Source organism: Perognathus longimembris, chromosome 6 (assembly GCF_023159225.1).
Source record: "Perognathus longimembris pacificus isolate PPM17 chromosome 6, ASM2315922v1, whole genome shotgun sequence".
NCBI classification, from domain to species: domain Eukaryota; kingdom Metazoa; phylum Chordata; class Mammalia; order Rodentia; family Heteromyidae; genus Perognathus; species Perognathus longimembris.
This window is the reverse complement of record NC_063166.1, coordinates 18,218,320-18,233,261: the sequence shown is the minus strand read 5'-3', so window position 1 is coordinate 18,233,261 and position 14,942 is coordinate 18,218,320. Positions and strand designations below refer to the sequence as shown.

The 14,942-nt window shown below is 41.1% G+C and overlaps 1 protein-coding gene and 1 long non-coding RNA gene across 5 annotated transcripts in view; one reads left to right on the top strand and one right to left on the bottom strand.

The window, feature by feature from the left end:
* Carmil1 (capping protein regulator and myosin 1 linker 1) overlaps positions 1 to 14,942 on the top strand; it is a 285,478-nt gene that overhangs the window by 83,710 nt on the left and 186,826 nt on the right. The window lies entirely within an intron of this gene.
* Positions 897 to 14,856, bottom strand: LOC125352959. The gene is made up of 2 exons (XR_007211221.1): positions 14,788 to 14,856; positions 897 to 1,876 (listed from the first exon to the last, which is right to left on the bottom strand). It is a non-coding gene; the product is annotated as an uncharacterized LOC125352959 (long non-coding RNA).

Below are 14,942 nucleotides of genomic sequence, written 5' to 3'. Positions count from 1 at the left end.
TGGTGAAAATGTCCTAATCTTACATTGTCTTTATATCTTCTCTCTATACTTCAGAAATGATCAAAACATCTAGATGTAAAATGCATGAGACTTTGAATATCTATAGTTGTGCTTTGTGAAGTTTAATGTGATAAATGGCTTCTCATGTATACTGCTGTTTTTGTGTGTGTGTGTGTGTGTGTGTGCGCGCATGTGCATGCATGTATGCACATGCACGCATGCACTTGCGCATGCTGGTACTAGGGCTTGAACTCAAAGCCTCATGCACTTTCTTGCTTTTTCTCTTGGACCTGCCCATTCTGGCTTTGAATCCTGATAATCATATCCTAGCCTTTTGAGTAGCTAGTATTACGGACATGAGCCACTAGTACCTAGCTATTGTTGTCTGAGCTACTAGTGTCTAGCTATCATTGACTTTTGTCTGATTCCTCTATTTATTTATTTTTGTCAGTCCTAGAGCTTGAACTCAGGGCCTGAGCACTCTCTCTGGCTTCCTTTTTGCTCAAGGATAGAACTCTACCACTTAAGCCACAGTGCCACTTCTGGCCTTTTCTGTTTTTGTGGTACTAAGGAATTGGACCCAGGGCTTCATGTATCTCATGAGGCAAGCACTGTACCACTAGGCCATATTCTTAGCCCATTTTGTTTGTTTTGTTTGACCAAACTATACCAAAATGTGGTGGATTGACTAATACTGTTTGTATAGAGTATTTTTCATATTGGTACACTTATTGGTTTACAGTGAAGAATTATGAATGTAATAAAGCCATTCTCTGAGCAGTGGTTTGTTTCTTAGTGATTTTAGCGTGGAAAAGTATACATGATCATATTTGCCAGTTACTTTGGGTAAACATCAAACCCTTTATATTATAGATGTTTCTTTTCTTTTTTTTTGCACTAAAGAAAGAGCAATCAAGTTTATCTAAATTCTTAAAGTGTCTCCTCTTAGGCTCAGTTTAGTTAGTGTGGTATTTTCCAGGGCCTTCATGGGTGGCTGGATTTTGGCTCTGTCTTGAGTCCTGTTGTAGGGAGCAGGGAACTGCTTTTTAGAAATCCCAGACAGGGAACTCATTATAACCTGGTTTTACCCACATAGCATGGCGCTATGCCATAGACACCATTAGAGCAAGGCCCCAGTGCCTCTGGCTTTGGTTTGATTCTCCAATCCATTGATCATTCTTGCGGTTGAATAGAAAGCTGTATTTTGATTTTCAAGTTATTTCAGAAATTAACCACAGCTGCTTGTGGGCTAATCAGATGCTTAAGGCTCTTGTTTCTACACTGCTTGGCTGCTAGTTTTTATAACACCCCAGCTGTGGGGCTTGCATCCTGACCCTCCCTTCCCCCCCACTCCTTTCCATCTGTCCCTTCTCAGGGCCTCCTCACTGACTAATGCAGCAAGGTGGCAAATTCCCAAATAAGCTGTGTACTTTACACCCTTGAGAGAGGGCTCAAAGGGGAGGCTTCAGGCTCACAGGAGCTTCTTTCATGGGCAGAATTCTCTTAAGGCAGGGACCAGGTTTGGGTGGATCATGCCTCTCAGAGGTGCCCAGTTGCCTCTGGAGTGTGCTTTGTATGCCTGGTGTTGATTTTTCCCTTTCAGATGGAAACCTCTGCACAGCAACTGAAAAAGTGCTTTCAGATCCAGCAACTGTGGCTCCCCCCACAATGCAATGCCAGCCACTTGAATTTGAACTCAGAGTCTTACCTGGGTTGTGATCCAGGTTTCCTTGGTTGTGAATGAGGCTGCTTACCTTGGATAATCCTGGCCTTTTCCCACGTATGTGTAATATCCACCTATATCCACCAGCAGCTGGCTCCTTGTCACCTTGTCTGCTGAGTAACTGACTTTTTACATCCTGGTGCTCCCAGCCAGCTGTTAGAGAAGCATAAAAACAAGCACCTTAAAGGAAGACTAAAACACCCAAGTTTCTATCTCCTGGCTAACCTCATTAGAAAACAGTGATGAAGTATGTATGAGTATAATTACAGCAATTAAACATTGGGAATGAGCTCAATAGGGGACCTTCTTAATGCATTTATAAGTTGTTTTCATTTCAGACCTGGGATCAATGGGGCTTCTTTTCCCCTTCCCCCGACCCCTTTCCTCCTGACCTTCATTGGGGACATAAAGAAGAAAAGGGGAGGGGCTTGTTGTGACCAGCAAGCACCAAGCTTCTTTATGAGCAGCTTTATTACATGCCTTAGCAGGGAGCTGATGAGCCTGTCCATCATGATGTCTGTTTCTGAGGAGGTGTGTTGTTGTCAAATAGAAAGACAGAAAAGGCTTGGATTGTTTTTTGGTTTTTGTTTTTTAAAGCTACATGGAAGGGAATTGTAAGCTGCCTGCATGATGAGCCTGCTCCTAGGAGTAAAGAACAAGAATATTTTTGTTATTCATGCTGCCCCGATGGAGTCTTACACCATGGCAGTTTGGGAACTGGCAGAGTATCACGGGTTTGTCTACCCTGAAGCTCTGCCTCCTTGTGAGTTGTTCTCAGTTTACTTGTGGAAAGATTTAAGGGGCAGTGAGAAGTGGGGAGGTGGGGTTTTGTGTCTCTTCATTCCTGGTGTTGGTGTGACTCCGCCTTCTGAGTGAGAGGCACTGTGCAATTGAAGACATTAGCCTTGGGAATCAAACTCTGGTGGTGTTATGGGGTTAGGTAGTATTAGGGAGGGGATTTCCTGTCCCTGCAAGGGTCCACCACTCAGAGACAGTCTCACGCAAAAAGATGGATTTATTGGGGAAGTGAAAAGCAAAGTGACCAGCCAGAGACGCAGCACAGACTCGGGTGCTGACACTATGACAGTGAAAAGCAGGCTGACCGGCCAGGGACATGGTGCAGACTCGGGAGCTGCCACCATGACCAGAGCAGTCCTCAAATTGGGGTTTATGAAGGTAAAGGTGTAGCACAGATGTAGGGGGTTGATGCACGGGGTAGAGGAAGTAACAAACAAGTTAAGCAAGCTATTTACAGAAGCAGAATTTTGGGGTCAGGTTGAACTAATCTCCCCCCAACATTTCCTACCATGTTTCCCTAGTCATGATGGAGTCAGCTCTGCTCCCTACAACAGTGGCAATCCTAGATAGGCCATTTTCTCCAGCAGATTTCACATTTGTATGTATCAGTTTCCTCATTGGAAAACAGCCATCATGTGTACCTACAAGATTTCTTTGAGAGTTTGAGATAATGTGTACAACTCCTAGCCAAGTGCTACTTTAATGTTAAGTGTTATTATTGATGTGTGTACTGAAGGAATTGACAAGGGTGAGTCTTGCTTCAGCTCAGTGGGGCCATAATGTCTTCATGCAGATGTCAGCAGACTTTTTCTGTCAAGAGACAAATAGCAAATATTTAAGCTTACTAACCAGGAAGCCAGTTCTCTGTTTGGAAGACTCCATCTGGAAGGCTGGGTGTGGTGGTATATACCTACAACTGTAGCTACTTGGTAGATGTAGAATGGGAGTATGTAGAATGGTACATCTCTTGGGAGATGTAGAATGGTAGATGTAGAATGGGAGGATTTTAGATCAACCTGTGCAAGAAACGTTAGCAAAACCCTTACCTTAGCCTATAAGTCAGGAACTGTGGTATATGTCTGTAATTTTCACATTAAAACTTCTTGTAATTTTACATTTATGTAAAAGCCCTGTGGAAGATTCTAATGAAGCTCTCTCTTCTTTCTAGAGTTTGAGCTCAGGGCTTCATGCTCACTTGGCTACTATTCTACCACTTGAGCCAGGCCTCCAACCTGATGTCTTTGTGGTTATTTTGGAGATGGAATCTCCCAGACTTTTTCAGCCTGGGCTGGCTTTGAACTTTAATCCTCCAGACCTTATCTTTTTGAGTAGCTAGGACCACAAGTGCTTGGCAAACGTCCTCTCCCCCAGTCTCTTAATTTAAAAAAATTACCTTCAAGTAGTTAGCTGTACAGAGAGATTTCAACTCAATGTATCAGTTTATGAATACAGTGCATCTTGATCAGTTACAGTATTCAATGTACATTTGTGAAAATAAATCCAGGTAATTTGAGGGAAAATGGGTAGGATTAGGAGACATGGGAGAGAATGTTAGAAAGGGTGACATTGCTCAAAAAGCCTATCTTTATCAGGTAACTGTTTGTGGAGTACCTTCTCCCAGTAGACACTGTATTCCATTGGAAATTTACAAATAGTGGAAACAAAGCTTCACACTTAGGAGCTGCAATGTAGATTTTTGCATCTGTTGTGGGTGTGGCCTTGTGTTTTCGACCACATCAATCATGTTACGTTTTACCAAGAAACTAGCATTGTAAAAGGAAGTGTGTGTGTGTGTGTGTGTGTGTGTTTGAGGGGTTACACTACATTTGTCTTTTCTTTCCTACTGAATGTGTTTGGGGACACTATAATTTTTTTTTCTCTGTATCTGTATTGGTAGAGAAAATCTGCTGGAAGAGTTTACAAATGGTAAAAACATTTTAATAACCGAGTTGTCAAAATTCCCAGTGTTGATGATTCAAGAGACTGTGTTTTCCTTAACTTTTAGTTTTTAGTAACAGCAATCCATGCTTTACCTTTTTACAAAATCTGCCTATCAAATTATAAATTAGCCCCAGCAGATTGAGGAGGTTATATTACAATAGTGTTGGATGAATAATTTTCCCCTTGTGTCTAGCAGCTCCTCTGGAGGGTTTTGTTTGTGGACTTGAGCCATTCTGGCCCTTGCAAGTTGGGTGTGTCTGTGATCTGTTCCTATTCACAACTCTGCCAACACCAAATGTCTGTTTTTTTTTTTTTTTTCCACCCAGCAATTCATTCTCTAACTTTTGAGACACCAAATGTGTATCTAGTGTTTTAATTAGATTCCACCATTAGCTAGCCACATCTCCTACACAACCCTCTCTGCCCTCCCAAGCCCCCTAAGATAAGACCTCAGATTTGTAACATCCTTCTCTAAAGCTAAGCCTCCTTCCTAGTCCCTGGCCAACTGATCTAGTTATATTATTATTATTATTATTATTATTATTATTATTATACCCTGTTGGGCTCTGGGGGTACATTACAATACTCATCAAGTCACTTAAGACTTTACCATTTTTTTCCCCTTTTCAGCTGGAACTGGGACTTGAACACTGGGCCTGGCACTGTTCCTACCACTTGAGTCACAGCTCCACTTCTGGCATTGGTGGTTAGTTGGAGATAAGAGTCTCATGGACATGGATGTCTGGGCTAGCTTTGAACTGCGGTCCTCAGATCTCAGCCTCCCGAGTAGCTAGGATTACAGGCATGAGTGACCTGTGCGTGCTGCTTAAAAGGACACAACCCAGGATTTACCAAAAGGAAGAGTTGCATAGAACAAGGCCTTGGAAAGGCACAGGAGGCTTCTGTGCCCAAATGCCTTGCCCTCCCAGCATTCTTATGTTCACCAACCTGAAAGTCTTGGAGCCCCAGAATTTGGGCTTTAATTGAGGTTCTATTCTATACTTACTATTTATTTAGTCATTGGCCACTAATGGCTAACTCAATCTCCTTCCCCTCCTTTCTCCCCAGAAATTGGGAGCTGGTTTCTGAGAATTCTATTTGTCTAGTCACATGGTTAGTTCTTCTGTCATCCACCATCTCTCATCCTGAAGCTATCCAGGGGTCCACCACCTCATTGTCCTAAATTGGGGTGTGAGAAAGGGCTTATTATGTACAAAAACATGATGCTCCTTTTAGATCATCATCTAGGAGATCCCAGATATTAAAGGCTCTGTGCTAGTAGCCACAAGGCTGAAGACCAAACAAACATTTATCCTTAGATCCTAGAATCCCTGTAGGGTTGGGGGAAAGTTAGGAAGGGCAGTTCCTGAAGGATAGAAGCTCCAGAGTCCAAATGGGTACGGAATTGCTCTGACTCAGCAAGAGGACTGTCCAGCATGTAGAGTAATCAGTTGGACAAGAGTCAAGAGTGGGATAGTTGGGGACCTCAAGAGCTATGATGGACTAGCAGACAGGTGGTTCTCTCGTAACCTGAGAAAGTGGGGCTCCAGAGAGATTGAGTAATTCAAGAATATCAGAGGAGTGCGGGGGGGGGGGGAGGGCAAAGATAGCTCATGCAATGGCTTCAAAGCAGAAAGGTTTGGGCTTAGGTGACTGTAGAAAAGACTTAGGCATAAAGAGGGCTCTCATTTCTGTCTACTGTACATAAGGATGACATAAATTCAAATCAACTGCTTTAGAGGAGTTTTCTGAGGGGAGAGGAAATACTTTGGGTTAAGGTGGGGGATGAAAATAAAGGATTCTAAATAAGATAGTTTTTTTTTTTCTTTTTACCAAATAAGCCGACTGACTATTTCAATGATAAAAATGCCATGTGGGAGTTAATATAAAACACAGACATGGCAGTTGTTTATTCATTATGGTGTAAAATCTAGAGGAAAAGCTGTTTCTAGTTTTACTTAGCTAGTGGCTTGTGTTGAAATGTGGAAAATTCTATTTTGAGGTCATGAAGAGTCTACAGTGGGAATATGTTATGCTTAAATTGTGGTGTTTGAGGTGCCATGAAATGTCTAAAGATTTTAGATACACATGTGTAAAAATAATGTCATGCCTATTCAAAAAATTTTACACATGAGAAACAAAATCAATATAGTTCAAAGGTACAAAGCAATGACATTTAAGGGAAAGTGATCCTGTTCATGATTGTATCTCTAACACCTAGCAAACTACTCAGTTCACAGTGGGTCTTCAGTAAATGTTTGCAGGATACTTGGATGGATAGATGGGCAAAATAAAATGGTAAGGGTATTTAAAAGCCTAGGCACATCTGTATTTGAGGATGATTGTATTAGGCTTGCCAAGAGAAAAAAGAAAATAAATAGAAGTATCATAATGAATGTTCTGCATTATTAACAATGATTGCAGAATTTATACTCATTCAGTAGAGCAGAATCTGCTGGGATTTCTGTTTAATTCCTCAAGGTAATGAGGGCTGGAAATCCCTGAGATTGTAGTGATAAGGCGGCAGCTACACATTATTGGACTCTCTGCCCCAGAAACAATACTCTTGAGAACAAATCTGGGAACTGAGATGGCTTTCAGACAGTGCTAAGGAAAACAGGATGTGTCCATATAGCTTCATATACTGCTCCTCTGACTAGAACTGGGGTGGGGAATGCAAGGGAAACTAGAATACTGGCAGGACCTTTGTGTTTGTGTCTTCATTGAAATCATCACCTTTGACACTGGTGCTGGATGTTACTGGTGACAAGGGCAATCTGAGCCTCAGCCCTGGCAAAAAGTAGCAGAATAATGTTCTTGTTTGCTGAGCTGGGTTGATGCAGGCACAGTGGTGGCTCTTCACGCCATGTCCCACGCCACAGGCTTTGTCCCCAAGTAAACTGGTGCAATTTGGACAAGTCTCTTAAGGTGACTCAGGTAGTTCGGTGGCATGATTATATTTGTGTTCTAGAAGACGATTCCTCTGGTACCTGTGTGGACTAGGGAACAAGGACTGAAAACTTGAGGTAGGCTTGTGAATGCTGAGGGACTCTATTATTTATTGATTAGCATCATTCAGAAAATTGGGGGGGGGGGCGGTAGTACCGGGGTTTGAACTCTGCCACACAGGTAGCTCTAGAGAAATGCATACTCTGTGTACAAATATGTGCTTATCTTATAGAGGGCTGCATTAATGTATGAATACTTTACCTTGGATTTTGGGTCAGACAGCACTAACATGAGAAGTGGCCTCATCCATGGAGCAAATTACTAAGGTTTTATCATCTGCTCTTGAGCTTTTCTAGGACTGATTATTGAAGTCTGAAGATTATTTTGGGGTTTAAACTCTCGTTTTCTGTTTGTTAGCACCTTTTCCAAAGATAGGCAGGGAGGGCATGGGGTGGGAAGGGAGAAGAAAGAAGCATCGATCTGACTTGCTACTTAATTAGCAGATTTGATAAGAGAGGTGATGAAATTAATATTGAGTTTTTAAAATTTGATTATGGATGATCCTCCGGACTTGCTCTCTCCCAAGCATGTTTGACTTGTATCTGGTGGGTGAGATTAATCATAGGAATTTGGGACATATATAGCTTGAGAATTCACACATCTAATTATGTTGCCAGCAACATTAGCCATTTGCAGCAGCCTGGTGTGACAGAAGGTCATAAAATTTATTTTGTTATCTACAGTGTGATATCTTGTTACTTGAACATTGTTAATGTACTTTAGGAGCAGGAATATTAAAGTAGGAAATGAACCCACATCATATTGCTGTCGTAAAGACTAAATAAATTAATATAAGTAAAGTATAAAGTCCAACACGTAGGGATATATGATAATGGCCATTATAATTCACTCATTTCTAAAAATTAATAATTGACACAAAATTAACAGGTGATAGGTGAGAATCATAATGCTAGAAAATGCAACCCAACATGTATCTTCTGTGATGCTACTTTTTTTCACTAACAATGCATTTAATTCACAGACTGTACTTTTTTTTGGGGGGGGGTGTGGGAATGCTAGTAGTGGGGTTTGAACTCAGGACCTCCCATTTGTTTGACTTGCTTCTGCAGCTGATGCTGAGCCCAGTATGAATCTCTTTTGGATTGAAAAGGCAGCAGTTTTATTTCAGAAGACAAGAAAAAGACTTCCATTTATAACTGGGAGACTTGAAGCCAACTTAAGAGAAATCTATCTTTCAGCTTTTCATTGAATGCTTAAAAATGATGGAACTATCTATTATGTATTTGTCATAACTTTAAATCCTCTTTAAGTCAACGTTTCTTTTCCTGGGAAGCGTTAGCTCCTTAAGGGTTTAGTCAGCTTGGAATTTGCCGATTGCTTTTGTTCAAAGTCTAAAGTGGACTGGCTAATTACTGGAGGTAAATGAGTGGAGTGTTTTGTTTGTTTGTTTGCTTTATTGTTCAGACTCTGAACATGCCTAGTGGTATTGGCGATGCTGGAGTCAACATGTGAAAAGGAACAGATAATGCATTCAGCCTATGTGCCGTGACCAGAACATACTATGGAGGGTGATAGGCAAGCTAATGGTGACATGGGTTGCAGCAGCACTGGCAGGATACAGTTGAGGAATTAAGAATTGAAGGCTGAGATCTGAGGATCATGGTTCAAAGCAGCCCACACAGGAAAGTCCTCTGAGACTCTTTATCTCCGGCTAACCATCAAAAAGCTAGAAGTGGAGCTGTGGTAGAGTGTTAGCCTTGAGTTAAAGAGCTAAAGAACAATAGCATCCAGGTCCTGAATTCAAGCCCCAGGAAGGAAAAAAACCTCAAAACAAACCAACAGCAAGGAGTGACATGTTCAAGGCCAGCCTTGACTACATAGCTATACCATGTCTCAGTAGAGAGAAAATGAATCAGCAAGCAGACACTGAGTTTCTTATATTGGGAAATTTCCTGTGTGACATTTCACTCAGTTATTCAACAGAAGATTGGCTTGTAGTGTGTTAAGATTTTTCTGGTGGCAATTGCCAAGTTCAAAAAAAAACCTACAAGACTAAAATAGTGAAAAAATAGAGTGCTACAAAAATTAGTTTCTCTAGGGTGTACCATGTACATCTTCCTAAAATGAGTCATTGTGATTAAGCAGCTCACCATCATTTACTCTTGAGGTTATATTCTCTAGTACTGTGATGATTGACTTATTAATTGGTTAGTAAGATTTGCTTAAACTTCTACAATGTATGTCTGTTATTGGCATTTCCTGTTCATTTTAAAAAGTCTGTTTCAGAATTGTGTGTGTGTGTGTGTATGTATCTATGTATGTGTATGTGTATGTGTATGTGTATGTGTATGTGTATGTGTATGTGTATGTGTATGTATATGTTTATGTGTATGTGTGCTGGTCCTGGAGCCTGAACCAAGGGCCTGGCTGCTGTTTCTGTGCTTTTGTGCTCATGGCTAACCCTACCAGTTGAGCCACAACTTTCTTTCCAGCGTTTTGGTGATTAATTGGAGATAAGAGTCTCATGGACTTTTCTGGCCTGGGCTGGCTTTGTATCTTGATCCTCAGATCTCAGCCTCCTGAGGAAGTAGATTATAGGTTTGAGCCACTGGTACCTGACATGAGTTCTGGCTTGTTTAACAATGGTTCCTTTGTATCATGCAGCCTTTCAAATTTGAGTTTTACAACTTGAATTAAAAAAAGTCTGTCCCTGGCATGCATTCATCCTTTTTACAAACTAAAATAGTTAATAAGACTTAGAAGTTAGTTTTCTTTATATCAAACTAAAATACTGCTTCCTTCCTGTAGATTGTACACATTGGTCCCAGTTGGTTCACAGGAAAATATTTACTCTTGCAATATTGTAATACTTCCAGTATTTGATACCACTTGCCTGTCACTCTTATGTCTTTTTTTTCCCTATATGCTAAGCAGACCTGATCCTGTCAGCTAGTTTGTATGTGACATGTTTTGCAAACTGTATCACTCTGCTTGTTTCTGCCTGCCCTGCTGCCAGGTAGTGGCTCAGATCCCTGTAACTAAAAGCTTCACCCTTCATCTGGATGCAGGTCATCGTGATATACTTGAAAAATCTTAAGTCTTTCTGGAGGGGAAAAATGGCTTCTATTAGTCTCATCTAGAAAATACATTCATTTAGTTTCTTTTGGTAAAAAGTAATATAGATGTCCAATAATACGAGTTACTTTTTTTTTTTTTTGGCCAGTCTTGGGCCTTGGACTCAGGGCCTGAGCACTGTCCCTGGCTTCTTCCCGCTCAAGGCTAGCACTCTGCCACTTGAGCCACAGCGCCGCTTCTGGCCGTTTTCTGTATATGTGGTGCTGGGGAATCGAACCTAGGGCCTCGTGTATCCGAGGCAGGTACTCTTGCCACTAGGCTATATCCCCAGCCCCACGAATTACTTTTTAAATCAGAAAATACTATGTTCTTTTAATAAAGCTAATGCTTCTCTGTACAGTCACTATATGGATAATATTTGTGTCTAGTGAGTATTAAAAAAAAAAGATCTACCTTTTCTTCCACCCTTCTTCCTTTCCACCATCCCTTTTTTCATCCTTCCCTTTTTTCCACGCTTCCATTTTTCTTCCTTCCCTCCTTATTCCTTCTCTCCCTCCCTTCCTTCTCTTCTTTTTCCCTTCTTCCCTCCTTTACTTCGTTCTTCCCTCCCTTCCTCCCAGCAATCCCTGATGCCTGGTATGTATCTATAATCATGGCACTGAGTATTCAGTGTTGAGCAAAAGAGTTGGTTTCCTCTGTGACTAATGTTACTATTGTTATTGACAATATATATATTTATATATAGCAATGTCTATATTTGTCAATATATATTTTTAAAGACAGCATCCTGCTATGTGGCTTAGGCTGGCCATGAACTTGTGAATTTCCTGTTTCAGCCTCTTGAGGGATTATAGATAGAAGCCACCATACTCAGCTAATGAATAATATACTTTTGGAGAAGTACCATGTTAATTTTCTCCTGTACATTTCTGCACTGTTTTCTATTTTTCTTTTTTGCCAGTCCTGTGGCTTGAACTCAGGGGCTGGGCACTGTCCCTGAGCTTCTTTGCTCTAGCACTCTACTACTTGAGCCACAGCACCATTTCTGGCCTTTTTGTTTGTTTTTGTGGTCCTGAAATTGAACCCAGGGCTTCCTGCATGCTAGGCAAGCACTATACTACCAAGCCACATTCCCAGCCCTGTTTACTTTTGCCATTTTATTATGAATTGTTTCAAATATACAGAAAAATGTTAAGAGTTAACACTCACTTATTACCACCTTGTTTCTACTGTTTACATTTCTTCATTCCCCTGTCATTATGAACCTGTGTTCACAGAGGAAGAATGTGGGAAATGGACCTCTGTCTCCCACCTGTGCCTGTTTATCTTCCTAGCAGTAGTAAGGAGGAAGACTAGAATCTAGCCCTGATGGTTAACTCAGTCTTATCTCCATTGGAGATAAGAATGACAAAGTGCTGTCACTAATCTCTGTTCTACAGAGGGGAAAACTGAGGCACAAGAAAATAAAATGATATACCACAAGTCATATAACTAACTAGTGAGGGCTAAAGTCAAGAATCTGGTAACTACCTGGGTAAGTCTTAATTTGTAGAGTCAGTAGAAAGAAGTGGGAGGCATTTAGGGATACACAAAATTAACCCTTGTACTCCTTGTGACTTTGGCTTAAGGGCTGGTTTGTAGCAGCCACTGTGTCAAATGGTGATTTTATGCAGGTGAACAAGTCAGTCTTTCCCTTAAGCCAACCTAATGGTGTTGGAGGGATTTATTTATTCATTTATTTTTCTTGGTGGTACTGAGGCTTGAACTTAAGACCTTGCACTTACTAGGCTGGCATTCTACCATGTGACGCCTTTCCCTGCCGCCACCCCTTTTGAGTAAGGTCTTACATTTTGCTCGGGCTCCCTTGGCCTGTAATCCTCCTGTTTATGCTCCCCACATAGCTGAGATGGCAGGTACACACCACCCCACTTAGGTTTTTATTGTCAACTTTTTGCCTGGATTGGGCTTGAATCAGGATCTTCCTGATCTCAGCTTCCCAAAGTAGTTTAGGATCACAAAGATTGAGGCATGAGCCACCTTACTTGGTTAGATATTTTAATATAAAGAAACGATTTTACTGGAGTAGTTAGAAATTAAAAGTTTTAGTCAAGGAGCCTTAAAGGTCCAATTTTGCTTAAAAGGAATGTTCATATAGAGATTTTTTTTTCTGAATGAGTGTGAGAAGATGAATTATTCCAGCAAACGAGGGCTCCTTATTTGTAATGTCTTAATTGTTCAGATTTATTTCCGTTTGCCATCATTTTGATGACAATGCAGGAAGGAATGTTTAACCATAAAATATAGTCTGGTTTGGCTTTAGACTGTTTTATGTTAAGGTGCCTCAAATCATTTACAATATATTGCTTCCTCAATATTTTCCTTATTTATTTTAATTATCCTGTCTAAATTTCTCAGCACATGACAGAAATGAAAATTAAAATCTCAGAGGAGACAAGGACTTCACGCAGGCAGAACACATCATTGTATGGCAACATGGCCCGTTGTACTGCTGTCCCCAGGCTCATGGCATAAGAGTACAAATTGCTGGAATAGGGGTTGTGTGTGTGTGAGGAACTCACCAGGGAAGATTATGGGATGCAGAAACAAGAAACAACTGTGACATCACTAGTCAGCACTGCTTGAATGACAAGACAAGGAATTCTTAATACAAAGACAACTCTATAGTAAATGAGTTAAAGCCATTGGAAATTTAGAAACGTCTTCAGGCTTACTGGTGTTTGGGCGAGGCTTTTTTTTTTTTTTTTTGGGCCAGTTGTGGGGCTTGAGCTCAAGGCCTGAGCACTGACCTTGGCTTCTTTTTGCTCAAGATTGGCACTCTACCACTTGAGCCACAGCACCACTTCTGGCTTTTTCTATATATTTCTGGCTTTTTCTATATATGTGATATATGTGGTGCTGAGAAATTGAACCCAGTGCTTCATGTTTGTTAGGCAAGCACTCTACTACTAAGCCACGTTCCCAGCCCCGTTTTTTTGCAATTGAAAAATGATATCTAGGTTCAAAGAAATGTTTTTGTTTGACCTTTTAGTATGGGCCGTTTTTGGATTACTGATTGTTTGTAGAAGATTGCCAACTCAAGAGCGTATCTTCTGGGAGAAAAGGAGATAATCCCTGGGAGTTGGCACTTTTACTTTTATTTGCTTCTGTTAAACACTTTAAGGTATAGCATTCATTTTTAATGTATTTGTTTATAGATGCATAGTAATTTATTTTGAGGCTTTCTTTAGTGATGATTCATATATTGTTGCTTACTTTTTCAATTAGTGGTCTTTGAAGGATCACAGATCACCCTTTGTAGCTACCCTAGCAATGCTGTTATATGATAATTGTACCCAAAAGGAAGTAGAGACAAGACAAATGCACTGGTTTTCCTATGGCAGGAGGTGATAGGACCCCAAATTTATGCTGTGACTTGTCATCTGGGATGACTGCTGTGTCTGAGAATGTCCTTATGACTGTCACATGTCATAGATTTTAAATATGATTTCAGAGCCTTACCTTCCTCCCCATCTTTCTGGTGCTGTGGCTTTTTCTTAGGGTAACCGACACGCCTTTTCTTATTTAAGATTTATGCCTTTCAGGGCATGAGATCTCCTTGTGAACAAAGCTGAGCTGATTCATTTTGACAGCACTGTCAGGAGGGCTTGCCCCATTTCTTTCCAGGAAAATTGAAGGTTGTTCTGCCTGCTTTCTCTTCCTTCCTTCCTCCCTCCCTCCCTCCCTCCCTCCCTCCCTCCCTCCCTCCCTCCCTCCCTCCCTCCCTCCCTCCCTCCCTTCCCCTCCTCCGTGCCTACTCTGTCATTTTATAAGCCACACTATAAACAACACACCTAAATTTAATAGTAAAATTAGAACACTTTTCAAAAGTCTTTACTGGGTCAAAAGAATTATAACCCTGAAAGAAGTCCTCTACTGGCAAAACCATCATGGGAAAGTGAGTACATATATTTCTAGTCTTGATAACATGGCCTGCTTTTCTCTTTCTTTCTCTTTCCTTCCTTCCTTCCTTCCTTCCTTCCTTCCTTCCTTCCTTCCTTCCTTCCTTCCTTCTTTCTTTTTTTTTTTTTTTTTTTTTTTTTCATTTCGAGCCTTCCCTGTTAGGAAGCACAAGCAGTTAAGTGGTTAAGCCCCAAAGCTAGGATAATGAGGCTTTAGCGGCCTCCAGGACCATCCTGTCCACTCTCCAGAGGTAAGGAAATGGACGCATGGTGTCCTCCATGGTCTGGCTGGTCAATGGCAGGGCTGAGAGAAGGACTCACCTTTTGATTGGAGTCCAGGGTCCTTATTCCTTATTTCTGGGAGCCATCTAGACCCAGATGAACACTTTGCCTATATCACCTCGCTGATGGGAGAGGCCTCACTGAGGAGGTTCAGCTAACTCTCTGGGAAGGCAGAAAGTCAAGCTGAAGATGAA